The sequence below is a fragment of the Salvia splendens genome, chromosome 7, assembly GCF_004379255.2.
Source record: "Salvia splendens isolate huo1 chromosome 7, SspV2, whole genome shotgun sequence".
Lineage (NCBI taxonomy): Eukaryota > Viridiplantae > Streptophyta > Magnoliopsida > Lamiales > Lamiaceae > Salvia > Salvia splendens.
Genome location: NC_056038.1, coordinates 27,266,294 through 27,284,418, shown reverse-complemented (window position 1 = coordinate 27,284,418; position 18,125 = coordinate 27,266,294). Strand labels below are relative to the sequence as shown.

The 18,125-nt window shown below is 41.9% G+C and overlaps 1 non-coding gene across 1 annotated transcript; it reads right to left on the bottom strand.

The window, feature by feature from the left end:
• Positions 1 to 6,514: 6,514 nt before the first annotated feature.
• On the bottom strand, positions 6,515 to 6,613 carry LOC121742787. Its single transcript, XR_006038124.1, has one exon. It is a non-coding gene; the product is annotated as a U6 spliceosomal RNA (small nuclear RNA).
• Between the last annotated feature and the right edge of the window lie 11,512 nt (positions 6,614 to 18,125).

The following is an 18,125-nucleotide window of genomic DNA, read 5'->3' as shown; positions in this document are numbered from 1 at the left end:
CTAGGATATCATAACTGTATTTTGTGTAACCATAATTGTGAAACCACTATTCTTGGAATTCCACTCTTTGCCTAATTTACTTGCTTTAATTTATTTTATTTATTTATTTAAACCCAAAACTATTGTTTCTCTAGATAGTATATGACACTTAGTACATGATAGCCAGTTGCAATTATATTCCCCGTGTTTGATATACTGGTACTGACATTTAGCTATACTAGATCTACCCTGTATACTTGCAGGTATTTTTAGTGCTAATAAAAAGTGCATCATACATATGTATATTTTTTCTATTTTTTTAGCTATTTACTATCTATACTATCCCATCTACCCCAGTTGGTGAGTTGATCCATTCTTTTCCCTTATTCACATGGTGTGAAGGCTCATGGTTTCAGAAGAAGGGAACTTCAGTGTAATCTCAATTGGGTTACTATGGGTTGCCCTTACAACGAAGCTTGTTCAGATAGTTCGAATTAATTTGGCTCAACTTGTTATTCCTATTGGCTTTAGTCCTCACTAGCCTATGTCATTTCCCTCTTAGCATCAAGTGGCAGCCACTCTGAAAACTCGATTTCTTTCAACTGTTCTCTCTTCATCTTCTTAGTTTATCATTGTGGCTTACTCAAGTTAGATTGTCAAACTGATCCAGTCAGCATATATACGCCTGCTACCTGCAAAATGTTGGTGAGTGGATCCAGTGGAAACTCAGGCTGATAAACTCGACTTAGATTCCACTTGAGTGAGATAAGTAGAAAAACTAAAAGTGTGTTTTCAAAACCTTAACCCACAATACTATTAACTAGTATAGGAAAGTAAGGATCGATACCACAGAGATGAGGCGTTTGATATTTGTTTGCTGACACGACTTAGGGATGGCTGCTGCCACGCTTTATAGGGGGTGGGTTAAGTTAAATTACTTGACTTGAAAAACTAAACTAACTAAACTGAAAAACTTATGAAAGCTTGACTAATCTACTTGATCAACTTAACTAAACTTTCCATAAATGGTCAAACAACATAAACGGGGGACTGTCAGTCCCCTGAAAAGTTTACGATAAAGTGAAAAAAATTTAACAACTTCATCTTCTTCACCAAATCAACATGGAAAATAGAACAAAGAACAGATCTGAAAATCTACGGAAGATGAAACATCATAACAACACATAAAATTAAATCTACTCCTAAGATCTAAGCTACGACTACGTAAACAAGAAACTAACCCATGATCATGCAGAAATGAAACATAAACTATTAGATCTAAATATCCTAAGAACTCTCGAACATAAAACATCAGATTTGGCGAAATCAAAACAAAACAAGACATTTTTGAGCTAAGACATGCAACATAAAAAGGAAACCGAAAGCAAATCAGAAACATCATGCATGAAACAGAACACATTAGCTGGAAACGAAAACATAGCTTCAAATTGACTAAATCAAAAACATCAGAATGTTGATAATACCAAAAGCAAACTGAAAATAAACTACTTAAGCAGTAAATTGTTTCATCACCTCTTCTCTAAGTGGAATGACAGAACCGAAAGCTAAAAGTGTAGGAAACTACCACCAAACTACCAACTAAACTAAACTAGAACAAGACCAAGTGTGTGTGTGATGAAAACAGGAAGATGAAGCGTTGAGAACTCCCAATCCCAGCTCTAGAAGATAGCTGAAAACTAATGAGCGTCACCGTTGGAAGCTGCCTCCTTCCTCCTTCTCTATGTCCATTTATAGGAAGGCGTGAGGTCTGGATCCCTAGGGCATTTGATCTCTGAAAAGTTTGTTCTACCCTTTTCTCTTAGGGATTTTTCTTGTACAGCACATCAAGCTTCGAATTAGTGCTCCCGCTGCATGTAATTTGTTCCAACTTGATCCGTTCGCGCAACAATTTGGCTCCTTCTCCTAATCCACTCATCCGCCCAGTTGATCAACTCAGTTCTCTGAAAATGGCGGATTTCACACACACCTAGCTCAAAAATGGCTGTTAGTTTATAGAATTTGATATAGTTTTACCATAGAACAGATGCATGAAACGAGCCTCATCGAACTACTCACACTTAACCCATACTTGTCCTCAAGTATGAAATAAAAGAAAAAGAAAAGAGGTAAGTTTCAAAGCATGGTTCTTATTCAGAAACAATAAACAAACACACATATGTAAAAGACCCAGAAAGGAAAAACACATAAGTAAACTAAACACATTGACAAGTAAAGAGAAAAGACAGAAAATAAAGAATTGATTTATGTTGTTTGGCAATCGTCCCCACAAGCTTAAGGTCAATCCAATCGTCTACAGTCTCAGATTCTTTTCCCTCCCCTCTTCTACCTGATCATGCTTGTCTGTTTGTCAAGATAGCTTCTATCTTCCCAACTGTTGGATTCACTCGGCCACTTAATTCTCACCAGAATTGTTAGGACCATTCTCTCATTCATTTTGCCATACCATTGATGCTAGAGTTCTATTGACAGAAGCTAACTCCTAAAGTCTTTATTTAGGTTGTAATGGGGCAAGGGTTGTAATGTATAAAGGTGAGGGGCCTATGGGTTCTAAGTTCATAATGTACATAGAAGTGTGAAGGACATGTGAACTTAGGGACAAAAGTAGAACAACCTCCCTATGTATAATCTAAAACTTTGGAACTACCCTTGGCCATTTTGGCCTTATTTTTCTAACTCTTTCATAGGGTCAGGTTACATCATTTTCTGCCCTCTTTTTTTTTATTTTCTCTTTTTTTGTGGGTCAGGTTATACATTCTTCCTGCCAATTTTCTAATTTTCTTATCTCTTTTTTTCATTTTTCTCTCTTTTTTTTCTGGGTCAAGTTACAATGCTTCCTGCCATTTTTCTTTCTAACTCTATGTTTTTATACTCCCCTGTTTCACAACCTATTTCCTATCCCCAAACGGTGAGTTGCCCAAGCCCATCCCCTTGTTCACATGACATGAAGGTTTAGGGTTTCCAAAGAAAGGGTGATCTTAGTTAAGGCTCAAAGGTGTAACTAGGGGGTGCCCTTACAGTGAGGCAGGTTCAATTGGTTATTCCTATTGCCTTTAGTCCTCACTAGCTTGTGTCATTTCCCTCTAAGCATCAATGGCATCCTCTCTAATTTTTTTATTTTAGTAGAAAGTGTTCTACTTTGGCTTCTAACTCACATTTTAGAGGGCTTCATAGAGGGATTAGATTAAAGCTACTTTTATCTTCCTTACATCTTCCAAGCAGATTTTGGTTTATTAAAGAAGGGAAACTCACAAATCAACATACATCCTTTCTTCAATCACTCTTACTAAGGGAATCTTGCCTTTATTTTCTTAAACCAGTTCTTATTTGAAAACACAATAGGCAAAACACCTAACAACAGACTCCTAGCTAATCAAAACGCAACTTTGACACTAACTACACCAACTGTTTCCCCCATCCCACTTCATTACAGCTTGTCCTCAAGTGACTTGATGAAGTAGAAAACAAGGTGGTTGCTGTTAAAAGCAAAGAAAACAAACTTCTCACACTTAGACCAAGCAGGGGGCTAAGTGTGAGATGATAAGACATAAAATCGAAACTGCTAAAACATATTCTCATCAAAACTTCTCACACTTAGACCATACAATGGGCTAAGTAAGGGAAAGACACAGAACATTCACAAACATATTATTAAGGAAAACAGATAAACTTCTCACACTTAGACCAAACACTGGGCTAAGTGGGACAAGTACACATGTAAGCAGATAGCAACAGATGAACATGTGGGTAGAAGCATAGTCAACATATATATACCGGCATAAAGTATCATGCTCAAGCTGAAGAGAATTAAATAATAACCAGAAACTAAAGTTTACTTGGTTCTACAAGTTAGTTCTTTTTCTGGCTCCCTTGGGAGTCAGATTGCTCCTCCAACTTGGTCCTCTTGGCCATGGAAGAGGTCGGTAAGTCAGATGGTGGTTGGTTGCTGGTGGTGGTGGTGGTCTTCTTTCTTCTTAGTGTCCTGGTGGAGGTTGTCTCTGGAGTGGTTTCCTGGGGTTGGCTTCCTTTTGAGGTGGAGGTGGCGGATAAGAGTTGGAGAGTCAATTGATTGTTCTGCTCCGCCAGATTAGTCATCCTCTCAATCAGAGAGAGTGCTTGAGTCATATTCTCCTTTTGGAGCTCAAGAAACGCTTGTTTCTTTTCATTGGTCTTGCTAAATTCTTGCATCATGAACTCAATTATCCTCTGCCATTTCTTCTCCGTGCCTTCTGACTTCTCCTCGGTTGATTTTGGTTACATCTCTGGGGTTGATGGCTTTGCCTCGGTTGGAGATGGTTTCTCTAAAGGGGTCTTCACTTCTGCAGCTTCCTCGGGCTCATTTTCCTCTTCGCTTGCCTCCTCCTTACTTTCTCCCTCCGATTGCTCACGCTTACAATATACCACTGCATCCCCTTTCTTCTCGACAACTCCGATGTTGATGAGATAAGAAACATCAAACCACTCTGGATTCACGCACATCTTGATAGAGGATCTTGGGATTCTCAGCCATGGCATAACATTCCTTATCAAATACGCTCCCAGCAGGTGGCAAGCGTATAGATGGCGAACAGGGTGATGAGCTCTCTTGTGACATGAATGGGCTAGCCAGTACCCTAGATGTACCTTGACCTTCTTGATTATGCACCACATAAAATACAATTCTATCATTGTGACCGTGGTGTTGATATGGCCTAGAAGGTTGCTTGCCAGGAAGAAATGTGCCATCCTCGGAACAGGATCCGCAATCTCCTCCCCTGTCGACTCACTTGTCTTGAAAGTTCTTTCACCCTTGGCCCCAATTAGATTCCACGTTTCCTTAGCGTTGAACTCCTCCGTGCATTTCGGTTGGCCAATCTCTCGCCGAGACCAATCTCCCATTTTGTCCTCCTCAGGGCTCAGCAACTCAGTCGCAATGACCACTCCCTAAGGCTCATCACCATCTTTTGGTTAAATACTCTGAAATGGATGGATTCTTCGTCCAAGTTGGCGGTGTACTCAAAATTGAAGGATGTAAAGAATTCCTTCACCAGATTCACCGGCACCTCACAAGGTGCGTGTTCCAATAACCATCCGAAACATATTCCTCTAATATAGCCCACAAATTGATCCTTGATGCCGATCATCTGCAAGGAGGGATAGTGAATCTTTCTTCTGGATTGCGCTGGCCTTGACTCTAATACTCTCCCTGCACAATTCCTCCTCAACTTTGGGTCTTCGAACTGGATCATAGCCTCCAGCAACTTTTGATCCAGATTTATCTCCTCTCTTTCGGATGCCCCGATATGCTGATCCTCCTCCTGATGGTGGAGTGGTTTGGTGGGGTTGGCAGCAGCATCCCGGATCACTACTCCTAGCGATACCGGTCTTGATTTCCTATTCTGGCTTGAGGTTGCCACCAACCTCCCCTTTTTCTTCCTATCTAGTGCTTCTCTTTTCGCGGCCGCTAAGACTGCAACCTCTTCCCGCATGCTTCTTAATTCCTCTCTGTCCAGCCCCCGTTGTGTACGGAAACTCCTTCTTCTCGCCCTCTAGCTCAGGGTTTCTCTCTCATCGTCTGACTCAATTTCTTCCACATTCACCACTTCCAACACCCTTCCTGCTAATTCTTTCCCAACTGGTTTCCGAATCTCTCATTCCTTTCCTCCATCGGTTTCTCCTTTTTCTTGGCTATGTCCTTCCTCGCCGGACTCCACCCTTTCTTCAATCTCCGCCATCTGTTGAAGATTAATGGTGGTTCTGGTTGTTTCCGATTTGAGGGTTTGAGACCGAAAGGCAATCGACGGGCTGAGGGATTGTGCCGTGGGTTCTGTCGGAACCAGTTCTCTGATTGGGGTTCCGATGGGAATGAGAGTACCTCGACTTTCTTCCTCCTTAAATTTATCGGCCAAATTGGAGAAAACTTCACTTATTTTGTCACTCAGAACGAACTTCCCCATTACGTCCCCAAGAATTTTAAGGTACGTACTGCTCATGGACGTCTCCGTTGGCTGGGACGTACCTGAATTTGGGGACACCATTGATTGGGTGGGTGGTGGCATCATGATTTCCGGAACCGGAGTTGTCGAAATCAACCGCGCTCATCGCCATGCTGAGTGTTTCTGAGAATGACTAGTGGATGATTTGTCCATGGGTGGTGGTGTGGGATGCCTACGCTTGAAACTGAGAGATAAGAAGTTAGTAATTTTTGGAGGTTTGAGAAAGCTAAGGGTTTGCTGAAATGTGAAAAGGTTAGAGAGATGTGTAAGTTTTATAAATAGAGGTGGAAGGGGAAGAGAGAACAGTTCCTATGATGTCAGCGACCGTCCAACTTTCGTACCAGATTTTGAATTTCAAATTTTTCCAGCTTCCCCTTCTTTTTACCTTTTCCGGTTAAAAACAAAATTCTGCAGTAATTCTCTCTCTCTTACACATTCAGTCAAATCCTCATTTGAAAATAAAGCGCTAGGGATAAAATAAAAAATTCTCTGGAGTATTGGCAGGAGATTTCAAGATTTGAAAGAGTATTGCATTGAAACTCAAATCTCCTCCGAATACGTCCAATATGTGTGTCATCCTTGTGCAGGGGCCATGCTAATCTCTGTATCGTTCCAATTTTATCGGATGTCCCCGAAGGGACGTGTCTTCCACCTTCTTACCAAGCACATGCACTTTTCTTGACTGGAGATAAAATAGGGCATTGTCGACTTCCACACCACGTTTCATGATCCCATCTTCTTTCTCTTGAGGCTCATCATTTGCCTTATCTGAAATTTCATGTAGTGCTTTATCATTAGGAGGTGTGGTAATCGAATCCTCTTCGGTTAGTGTCTCTTTCTCAGCTAATTCTATCTCAACAGTTTCCACTTCTTCTCGCTTTTCCAGTGACGGCTCAGACTTGTTCTCAGCACTAGATTTTTCCATTTCCTCGGCTTCTCTTATACCTTCTTCCTCTCCCTTCTTCTTATTCACCTCAGACTTTGCTCTGTCCTCTTGTATGATTTTCATCATATCAGCTAGTAGAGCAACCTGTTTGATCATTTCATCCATGTTGGATTTCTGCCCTTTCATGAGTACACTGCATTTCCAGAATCAGCTCATCATTCGGTTTCAAACAGTGCTGCATGTTTTGTTGGGATACAATCAACCCCTCACTCGCCTCCCCTTTGGGATTTGCATACTGATTCTCGTCCAAGGGTGGTTCAAAACTCTGTTGAGGTTGAGGTTGGTCTTGATGTTGATCAGGACAAGTTTGGTCATGGGAACAATGGATATTTTGAGTTCGCCAATCCTCATTCCACCATGTAGGGAAGTGATCCCCTGCCTCGGGAGGGTAGATCTGATAAGGATGATATGGGAATTAAGGGTAATGGCTGGAGTAGTCAGGTTGGTACGTTGGTGGGCTGAACTCATGGCTTTGAAATTTAAGGTAAGGTTGGTAGTGTGGATGTCCCATTTGCCAAGAGGATGTTTGGGTAGATATCGGATAGGGTTCTGTATGGTATGAGAAAGGTGGGTGCTCTTCTGCCCAGCTCCATTCTCCACAGTGCGGGTATTCCTGTTGGCACACCTCTACTTGACCTCCAGGGTTCCAACTCGTATTTGAACTCCAGGCCTCCCCTGTATTCTGGTGAAGACTCACTTGATCAATCTGGAAGTGGGTTAAGATTGGAAGGACTTGAGGTTGGCTTGACTCAATCATTGACCGACTCTTCAGTAGATTGTCATTGTCCTCTGTGGGAGTACTCTTTACTTTCTCTTGCAACGGAGTCACTAATGTATCATCGTACTCCCTTTTTGCATTTAGGAGCTTTTCCAGGACAATCTTGGCCTTACTTAGCCTCAGCTTGTAGATACTCCCCCCGCTTGATGAGTTCACCAAGTCTTTGCTCCTTGCGTCCATTCTATCATAGAACTTCGAGTAGACCTCCACTTCCATTAGGTTATGGTTTGGGCATGCATCCAGTAGACCTTGGTATCTGTGCCAGTACTTACTTAAGCTCTCACCATACCCTTGGGTAACTTTTCTGATTTTCCTTCGGAGTGCATTTGTTTTTGCAGCTGGAAATGAACTGGTTCAGGAACTCCATTTTGAAATCTGACCACGTCTTGATGCTGTTGGGTTCCAATCCTCTAAACCAGGCATCTGCTTCGCCTTTCAAAGAGAGAAGAATAGTTCTTAGCTTGAGATCTTCCTCACTTGATCCCTTTGGCCTTTTCTGCACTCTGCAAATTTTGTCGAACTCACGAAGGAATTCAATCAGGCTCTCAGCAATAGTTCCCGAAAAGATAGGTAAGATGGCTAACACTTCTGGGTCCACGTACACAGCTTCCTGCCCCTGAGTGATGGATATGGAAGATGTTGGCTCATTCACCGAGTGGGCATAGAGTGAACCTATCTCTAGATCTTCTTCCTAGCCACAAACCATGGTGGTGTCCTCCTTGTCCGAGGTGGCTATTGACTCAAGCGCACTCACAATGGTGATGTCCTCACTTTCTTCACAGTTGGCACCCGAGTTGATTGGTGGAGTGGGAGGTGATTCGTCTTGAGCAGTCTGTGGATCCACTCTCTCTTCTTTCTCTGTTTGCCTCCTGGACTCGGTGCCTTCGAACTGGGGAAAACAGAAAACAACAAAAAGTTTATTTACAAAACTTAAACTAAAATTCTTAAATAAAACTTGAGAAGCTCCGCCCATCTATGTGTCCCCTTGCTCCAGTAGTCCCCTTAGTGCTAATAAAAAGTGCATCATACATGTGTATATTTTCCCTTTCTTTTTGGCTATTTACTATCTATTATATCCCATCTAACCCAGTTGGTGAGTTGTTCCATTCTATCCCATTATTCACATGGTATGAATGCTCATGGTTTCAGAAGAAGGGAACTTCAGTGTAAGCTCAATTGGGTTACTATGGGTTTCCCTTACAACGAGGCTAGTTCAGATAGTTCGAAATAATTTGGCTCAACTGGTTATTCCTATTGCCTTTAGTCCTCACTAGCCTATGCCATTTCCCTCTTCGCATCAAGTGGCAGCCACTCTGAAAACTCGATTTCTTTCAACTGTTCTCTCTTCATCTTCTTAGTTTATCGTTGTGGTTTACTCAAGTTGGATTGTCAAACTGATCCAGTTAGCCTAAATACGCATGCTACCTGCAAAATGCTGGTGAGTGGATCCAGTGGAAACTCAGGCTGATCAACTCGACTTGGAATCCACTTGAGTGAGATGAGTAAAAAAGCTAAACCCACAATACTATTAACTAGTGTAGGGAAGTAAGGATCGATCCCACAGAGATGAGGCGTTTGACATTTGTTTGCATGACACGACTTGGGGATGGCTGTTGCCACACTTTCTAGGGGGTGGGTTAAGTTAAACTACTTGACTTGAGAAACTAAACTAACTAAACTGATCAACTCATGAAAGCTTGACTAATCTACTTGATCAACTTAACTAAACTTTCCATAAATTGACAAACAACATAAACGGGGGACTGTCAGTCCCATGCAAAGTGTACAATAAAGTAAAAACTTTTTAACAACTTCATCTTCTTCACCAAATCAACACGGAAAATAGAACAAAGAACAGATCTGAAAATCTACGGAAGATGAAACATCATAACAACACATAAAGTTAAATCTACTCCTAATATCTAAGCTACGACTACGTAAATAAGAAACTAACCCATGATCATGCAGAAATGAGACATAAACTACTAGATCTAAACATCCTAAGAACTCTCAAACATGAAACGTCAGATCTGGCCAAATCAAAACAAAACAAAACAAGACATTTTGAGCTAAGACATGCAACATAAAAAGGAAACCGAAAGCAAATTAGAAACATCATGCATGAAACAGAACACATCAGTTGGAAACGAAAACATAGCTTCAAATTGACTAAATCAAAAACATCAGAATGTTGATAACACCAAAAGCAAACTGAAAATAAACTACGTAAGCAGTAAATTGTTTCATCACCCCTTCTCGGAGTGGAATGACAGAACAAAAAGCTAAAGTGTAGGAAACTACCACCAAACTACCAACTAAACTAAACTAGAACAAGACCAAGTGTGTGTGATGAAAACAGGAAGATGAAGCGTTGAGAACTCCCAATCCCAGCTCTAGAAGAGAGCTGAAAACTAATGAGCGTCACCGTTGGAAGCAGTCTCCTTCCTCCTTCTCTATGTCCATTTATAGGAAGGCGTGAGGTCTGGATCCCTAGGGCATTTGATCTCTGAAAAGTCAGTTATGCCCTTTTCTCTTGGGGATTTTTCTTGTACAACATATCAATCTTCGAATTAGTGCTCCCGCTGCATGTAATTTGTTCCAACTTGATCCGTTCACGAAACAATTTGGCTCCTTCTCCTAATCCACTCATCCGCCCAGTTGATCAACTCAGTTCTATGAAAATAGCGGATTTCACACACACCTGTCTCAAAAATGGTTGTTAGTTTACAGAATTTGATGTAGTTTTACCATAGAACACATGCATGAAACGAGTCTCATCATACTCTATTTCTCTGTATAGTAGAGAGTGTTCTACTCTGGCTTTTAATTCACATTTAGAGGGCTTCACAGTTGGTTTAAAGTGTGGGCTCTTCCATCGTTCTCACTTCATTCAGACTAACTTCAACATGCAATTTTCTCTTCATTCACTCTTGCTAAGGGTTTTATGCTTTTCATTTTTGCCAGTTCATTCATGCTTTCCTAAGACAACCTGAACAAACACAGTTGACTGACTTCACTATCATGCCAACTGATCAATTAATGATTCGACATGCTTCGTTCAATTTGATCTAGATGATTAACAAAAATGCGCACTCAATAGGTTCAGGTGGAAACATGCATAATGAAGTCAATGCTAACCTATTATCATGCTTATGTACATATACTCCACACTACTCCCCCCTTCTCACTTCATCTCGGCTTACCCTCAAGCTGCAGGATGAAGTGGAAAAGAGTAGTAAGTGTTGCACTCGCTAGCTTCCAAAACATATTGACAAATACTCCCTCCGTCCCGCTACAAGTGAGGGGCTTCAAATCGGACGTATTTTTGCAAAAATGATAATAAATAGTTAGAGTATAGATAAAATAATATAAATAAGATAAGAATGTATATATGAGTCTCTTCTATATTATCTTCTCTCTTACTTTATTTTCTCTCTACTTTAACTATTTATAATCATCTTCGCAAAACAACGGTTAAAAAGAAACGCCTCACTTGTAGTGGGACAGAGGGAGTACAAACTTCTCATACTTAGACCAAACATCGGGCTAAGTGGGAGAAGACACTAACACATACCAAAAAATTATATAAATAAAGAAAAACTTCTCACACTTAGACTGTGCACCAGGCTAAGTGTGATGAAGACAAAAAGACCTTGTCTATCAGAATGTACAGGCACACATATTGATAGAAATTAAAAATAGAAAACTAAAATACTTGGTCAGGGGTCGTGGTCACTTCTTTGGCTGACTCTTCCTAGAGTCAGTGATCCTGGGGTCCGCTTCATCTATTCCCTGCTGTCTTCTGCCGCCAATGCCTTGTGTCGTGGATGGGGGTGCACCTTGTCTCCGAGGTATTAGGTGCCTGGTTATCAGGACTGCCAGGATTGAGTTAATAGCAACCCGTATCTCCCCATGTTGGTTCATTTGCATCTCTATCTGGGCGGTCAATAACCTTGTCTTACCATCAGCATTTTGGACTAGTCTTTCTACCAGTCCTTCCATCATTGTTATCCATTCATTTACTTGCTCCATCGGTTCGGCATGCGTGGTAGGCGTGGCAGTTTCGGTCTAGACTTCTTTCTCCTTCCTCTCCTCAGCAATATTTTCCAACTGCAGCTTGGGCTTGGCTACTCTGTAGAAACACAGCTTCCCGTTTGTCCGCTTCAGGATTTGTACATTAATGAAGAATGTTGTATTGAATAGCTCTAGCTCCAAGCAGAAAATCAGGTTGGACATCCCTTTCTCTACTCTCACTTCAAAATAGTTTCTAATGAGGGCACCCAGGATGTGACAGATATTCAGGAAGCAGGAGGCGCGGAAGACGATAGCATGGCAAGTTCGAGCTATCCAATACCCAGATGCATTTTCCTCTGTTCCTTCATGCACCACATGAAGTATAGTTCTGCTTCTGTAACAGTGCTGGATGTGTTGGCCTGGCCCAATAGATTGTAACCTAAAAATACCTGGGCCAAGCGGAGGATGGAGTCCTGGATGCAGTCTGCCCTGGAAATTGTTGTTGAATATCTTAAGTGTGCTCTGGAACGAGTAACTTCCAGGCCGCCTGCTGGTCGAATCCTGGGTTATCCCTGGGTTGACCAATGTCTCTCCCAAAACCACTCACCTTCCTGATCTGCAATGTATAGGCCAAGCCTCACAGACCACTCTCGAATGCTCATCCTCATCTCCCTTGTGAACATTCTGAAGCTTATTGACTATTCCTCTAGATCGGTCATACCCTTAAAGAAGAATGAAGTGAAAAATTCCTTGGCCAATTCCACCGGCACGTGTGGCATATCCAATTCCAGAAGCTATTCAAACCCAATCTTCTTCATGTATTCCAAGAACAACGCTTCACCATTTATCTTTTTAGGGAGGGCTGGTGTAGTTTCTTTCCAGACCGTGCCATTTTTTTATTTCCAATCCTCGAGTCACACTCGTCATTCATCTTGGGGTCATCGAACTTAACCATCCTTCTTACCAATTGATTATCCAATCGGATGTGAATCTTCTTGAACAGCACTTGGGCCATCTCTGGTCTCCTCTCTGGCGCGCTTCTAACTTCTTCGTACCTCCTATGTGCTTCATTATCATCAGACTCATCCTCTACATCTCTCTGTCATCCCTCTCCAGGGTTTCGTTCTTGAATTACAATAGCCCGTGAGGGCAGCCTAAACTTCTTCACCGGGGCAGCAATGGCTTTCCCCTTACTTTTCCGTTCTATTTTCTCTCTCACTTTCATCTGCCTCAGCTGAAACATCTGGTTGTTTCTGACCGGTATGTTCTCTTAAAAGTTGGAAGAAAACATCCTCTTCATCTTCCGATTCTTCATCTATGAGGAGTCTTCTTCTGCCAGAAGGGACTCCAGTCACACTCCTAGCTGGGTTTTCACATTTCCCCCAGTTCTCTACTTTGGGGTCTCTCTTGGATGTTCCTCTTCAGACCTCTTCTCTAAGGCCTCTTCTCTGGCTGGCCGTCTTTGATAAGTGCGGACGACAACGACATCTGGTGCAGCAGTTTCACCACTAAGAGGCGTCTTCTCAGCCTCCTCCTCGCCATCGGTCAAGATCACTACCTCTTTCTCTGGCACGTTAGTACTTGTTTCAACACCCTCAGTAGGGCCTGTCTTCACCCTCTCAGTAGGGTTTCCCGAAATCTGGGTTCTCCTCCACTTCCATCGTAGTGCTCTTTTCGATTTCTTGTGCAGTATGTTCCACATCCATTTTCTCAACACCAGGTATGCTTGTAACCAAGTTTCCTTCAGCCTCCTCAGCGGTAGGCAACAGGTGCTCCCCTTCCATAACACTAGTTCCCTCAATCCCCTGTTTTGCAGGGCTCACATCAACTTTCTCAGCTTCTTCTTCTACGGGATTCACAATGGCCTCGAGTAGATCCTCTACTAGGTTCTCCTCAACCTCGCCAGGAGCTTGCAACTACTGTTCAACTTCTTCTCCCTTCTCCATCCTCTCGACTTCCTCTACATCCATGGTGTCCACACTATGTAGTTCCGGAACTTTAACACCTTCGGCCGGTAGTGGTGCAGGGTCGGTTTCAATTTGTTCTAGGATAAGAGTAGGGTCCGCGTCGGGCTTCAAAAACCTAATCTTCTTCTCCAATTCTGCCCTAGTAAACGTGACAGTAGAGGAGCGGCTACCTCCTGAGATATTAGGCACTGTAGTGGTCGGAATCACTCCCAACCTTTCACCTTCTCGTTGTACAGGCCTCGAAGCTATAGTGGACACATTTCCTGAAGCTATTTGTGATTTTCCTTAGCACCCTCTTCTAACTGTATGTGGTGCATGCAATAATCTGGACTAATCCCTACCACATCCGACAGCGTCCACCCTATGGCATTCTTGTTTCTTCCTAATACTTCCAGTAACTTTCTTTCTTGTTCCACAATCAATTTGTTGTTAATAATCACAGGGAAAGTTTCCTCTTCCCCTAAGTAAGCGTACTTCACCCTTGGGGGTAACATCCTCAACTCTTTCTTGGGTAGGCTTGCATCCAGAGGTAATGGGTTCTTTTCCATATCTTTTGCAATCACATCCCCCTGTTCTGGTAGCTTTTCTAAACTGGCCAGTTGGACAGTGCTACTTGATCCAGCTGATCCCGGTTTCTGGCAAAAATCTATTTGGCTTCATTGATCTCTTGATCAGTTAAACCTTGCTTTAATACGGCTTCACACCATCCCGGTTTATGGTCCGCTATACTCTCTCCCAGATTTCAGAGTAATCAGACTAATGTTTTCCTTGTCTGGCATTTTGACGGTAGCTGGGAGTTTCACATCGTTCCCACGCATCTCGTTCAGTGTGGTGGCTATCTGAGATAGTTGTTTGGCCAACTTGTCCATGGCAACCTTCTCTTCTATCTGAGCATCCTGCAATCGGTGTACCTCATCATTGTTAGATTACATGTTACCCTGGAGATGTTGTTGGGCGTTGAGCAGATCTCCTACTAGTTCATCAATGTGTTTAGGCTGCCTCTGAAATGGCTAACTCGAGCTTGACCCATGATTAGGGTGATAATTTCCTTGATTAAAATTGAAATTTTCCTATGTTCCCTGGTTGGGATTTTGGTGGTTTCCTGTTCCTTGATTTCCATGGTTCTGATTTTGTGTTCCGGGATTACCTTCTTGATATCCTCTGTGATGTGGGAACATATGAAACAGCCTAATTGTCCTGATTCTTGTTCTGCTAGTTCTGCTGGTTCCCCTGATTCCCTGGGTTCCGGTTGATATTCTAGTTATTATGTGCCCCTTGGTTTCTATTCTGCCACTGTGGATGCGTCTCTGGTTACTGCTGATAAGCTGGTGGCTATTGAGGTGATGGATTTGGGTTTGCATCAGACCACCGGAAATTTTGGTGATCTCTCCAAGGAGCATCCCTCTATTTCCCAGGATTCTAGCTTCCATTTTGATTCCAACTTCCGACTGCATTCACCTGTACCGGATATTCAGCCTCTCCAGTTGGGCTACAGTATGGGTATACCTCTTCTGACCCTGATGCCACTTTAGCTTTTTCAACAGGTGTGTGCTGGGTATTTTTCTCCATAGCCTGCAAAAGAACCTTTTCCAGTTTATCAATCCTGGCCTCCATCTTATCCTCACTTTGCTACTCATTGGCTGCATTGGTTGGTATCCGCCTAAGTAGTGTTGTGCATGGTATATCATAGGCTTTAAACTTACTCCAGTACTCACTTAGAGTCTCATCGCCCTCCTGATGGGCTCCGTGTATCTCCTTCTTCAGAGCATTCGTCTTCGTGGAGGGGAAAATAGGAATTGGGATCTCAAATCGGCCAACACCCTGATTGAATTGGGAGGCAGCCTCATGAACCAGGTATCCACTTCTCCCATGAGTGCGAAGGGTATGGCTCGTAAATGGTAGTCCTCCTCAGTTGACCCATTTGGTCGTTTCTGTATTCCGCAGAGCTTACAGAACTCATGCAGAAATTCATATGGGTTGTTTCCTCCCATAAAAATGAGGCATAACGGTTAACACATTATTTTTCACCTCAATATTAGATTGCCCTTGGATTACCACAATGGCCTGGGCTGGTTCAACACTCAGGTGAGCATTCAGAGATCCAATTTCAGGATCGTCGTCCAATATGGCAGCCATTATGACTGGCTTTTCCTCTGCAACAACTTTCTCCTTAGGTTCGGTAAACGGGAGTCTATCCTCCTTACCTTCTAAACTCGAATGGGATGGTTCGCCTGTGTTAAACCCTGATCTGGTGGTAACCCTCCTTCCCTGATCCTCCAATTAGACTCAGTGTCTCTCTGGTGAGCAGGGTTATTCCAGCGTCCAAACTTCAAGTCTCTATTCATAATCTGTAGAGAAAATAAAATAAAACTAAGTTGAAACTATATACACCAAAGATCTCAAACACATGCACATATAACGCCATTCATCCCCGGCAACGGCGCCATTTGAAAAGTCGAATAACGAGTTAGAGATTTGTTAATGTTCACGCAAATTTAGCACAAGAGAATAGCACTGACTGATCAAGATACGTTGATCAATTGTCGTTGGGTGCGCGAACAGAACGAAACTCGTCTTTTCAAGACCTTAACCCACAATACTATTAACTAGTAAAGGCAAGTAAGGGTCCAATCCCACAGGGATGAAGGTGTTTTGACTGTATTTGAGACATTTGGGGGTTGGCTCTGCCACGCTTCAAAGGGGTTAAGATTACTTTTCTAAACTGATCAAGTTAAACAAAACTAGACTCATGCTTACAACTCTAATTCTAATACAAACTGATTAACTAAATTCGACATCTTAACAGTACACTGCATAAAGTAAATCTGGACCACTGACTCAAGCGTCGCACTACAGTAAAGCTGAAAAGCATGAAAAGGAGACAGAGACAATGATTCTAACTAACTACGGTCTTCTTCTTCTCCAAACAGCTAAAATAAGCTAGCTAAGCAACTATGGTATATCTGAACAGTGCATCTAACACAAAATAGGAAACAAAGTAAATCTGAACTAGATCCATGCAAATTGAACGGAATTAAAGCAGATCAACAGTACCTATTCTAATTTCACGCAACGAACATATGTAAAACTCAGATCGACCTAAATCTAACTAAGAACGACCAAATCTGGAACAACAAACAACAATCAGAACATTACGACACTAGATCTAAGCAATCAACGACCATCAAACACAACCGAACATAACCAGATCAAAATCCAACTCTGAAAATTCTAGATCCAAACCAACATTAACCAACAACTCCATTTCAACCAACAAAAACTCCAACAATTCAACTCAAACAACAATCAAACTTTAGATGCAAGAGAAAATGTAAACAAACTTAAAAATTACGATCGAATTGAAAGGAAACTCAAAAGTAGCATGGATTCATCAAAACATCTCGAAATAAATGGAAGAAAACAGAGTAAACAAATGCATTAACCCCTCGGGACTTAAACAAAACATGAACGAACAAGTCTCTTCTTAAACTAAGCTCTCTTTTTCCAGGACGAGGAAAAAGAGTGTTGCTGCGGTAGAACTCTAACTCCGGCTACTGCTAACCTACTTGTTCCATGCTAATATAAGGAGAGTAATGGTGTGTGATTCTCCGTAGGAGATGGTGAGAATGGATAATAAGTGATCATTTCTTCCTCATTTCTTCTTCTAATTATAGGACGACTTAGGGCACCAATCCTTAGGGCAAGACCCTCATGATTTGGCATTAATGCCCTTGCGCAAGAAGGCACTCCTCTTTCTCTCTCTTCTGACTCATCCTTTGCTACTTTCTGATATCGACTTCTCTTGATCAACTCGCACAGTTGCCAGGTCTAGTCGCTCTGTCTGCCTTCGCCTGATCAGTTTGCTCTAATTCTGGGCAATTTTTCCGTTTCTATCCCCACTTCATCAATTCGCACCAACACTTAGCCATTTTGTTGCTTCTCAGCTCCTGCACACTTAAGCATCCACTTTTTCTAATATTAATGCCCCGATTAGTGTAACAACCACCATAAAACCATGCTTGGAACGAGCCCTATCATGCATGCGCTTACAAGTGTTTAGAAGTGTGTTTATCACTCACTCTCAAATTGTATATTCTAAATAATATATGCTCTCAGATCATGCAACATGCAAAGTTTACCATGGGCTTACTCAAAGTCTAATCACTCCTCTACTTTTTGTGATTAAAATAAAAAATCCAAAAGATCTTTATTTTAGGTTATAATGTAGGTTCTTTGATAAGGTGAGGAAATATTGCTAAAAAGTGGCTAAGCCCAAACATAGCAAAAGTGATCAATTTCTACTACATTAAACATAGCACTCCACCAACAATTCAAATCTCAGTAAATTCTAGACTTTGTCCAGATTTCTTCTCACTTCCTAAATTCCTTTGATTTTCCTTCCTTCTGTCTCTATTTATTTTTCTCGATTTATTTTATTTTATTTTCTT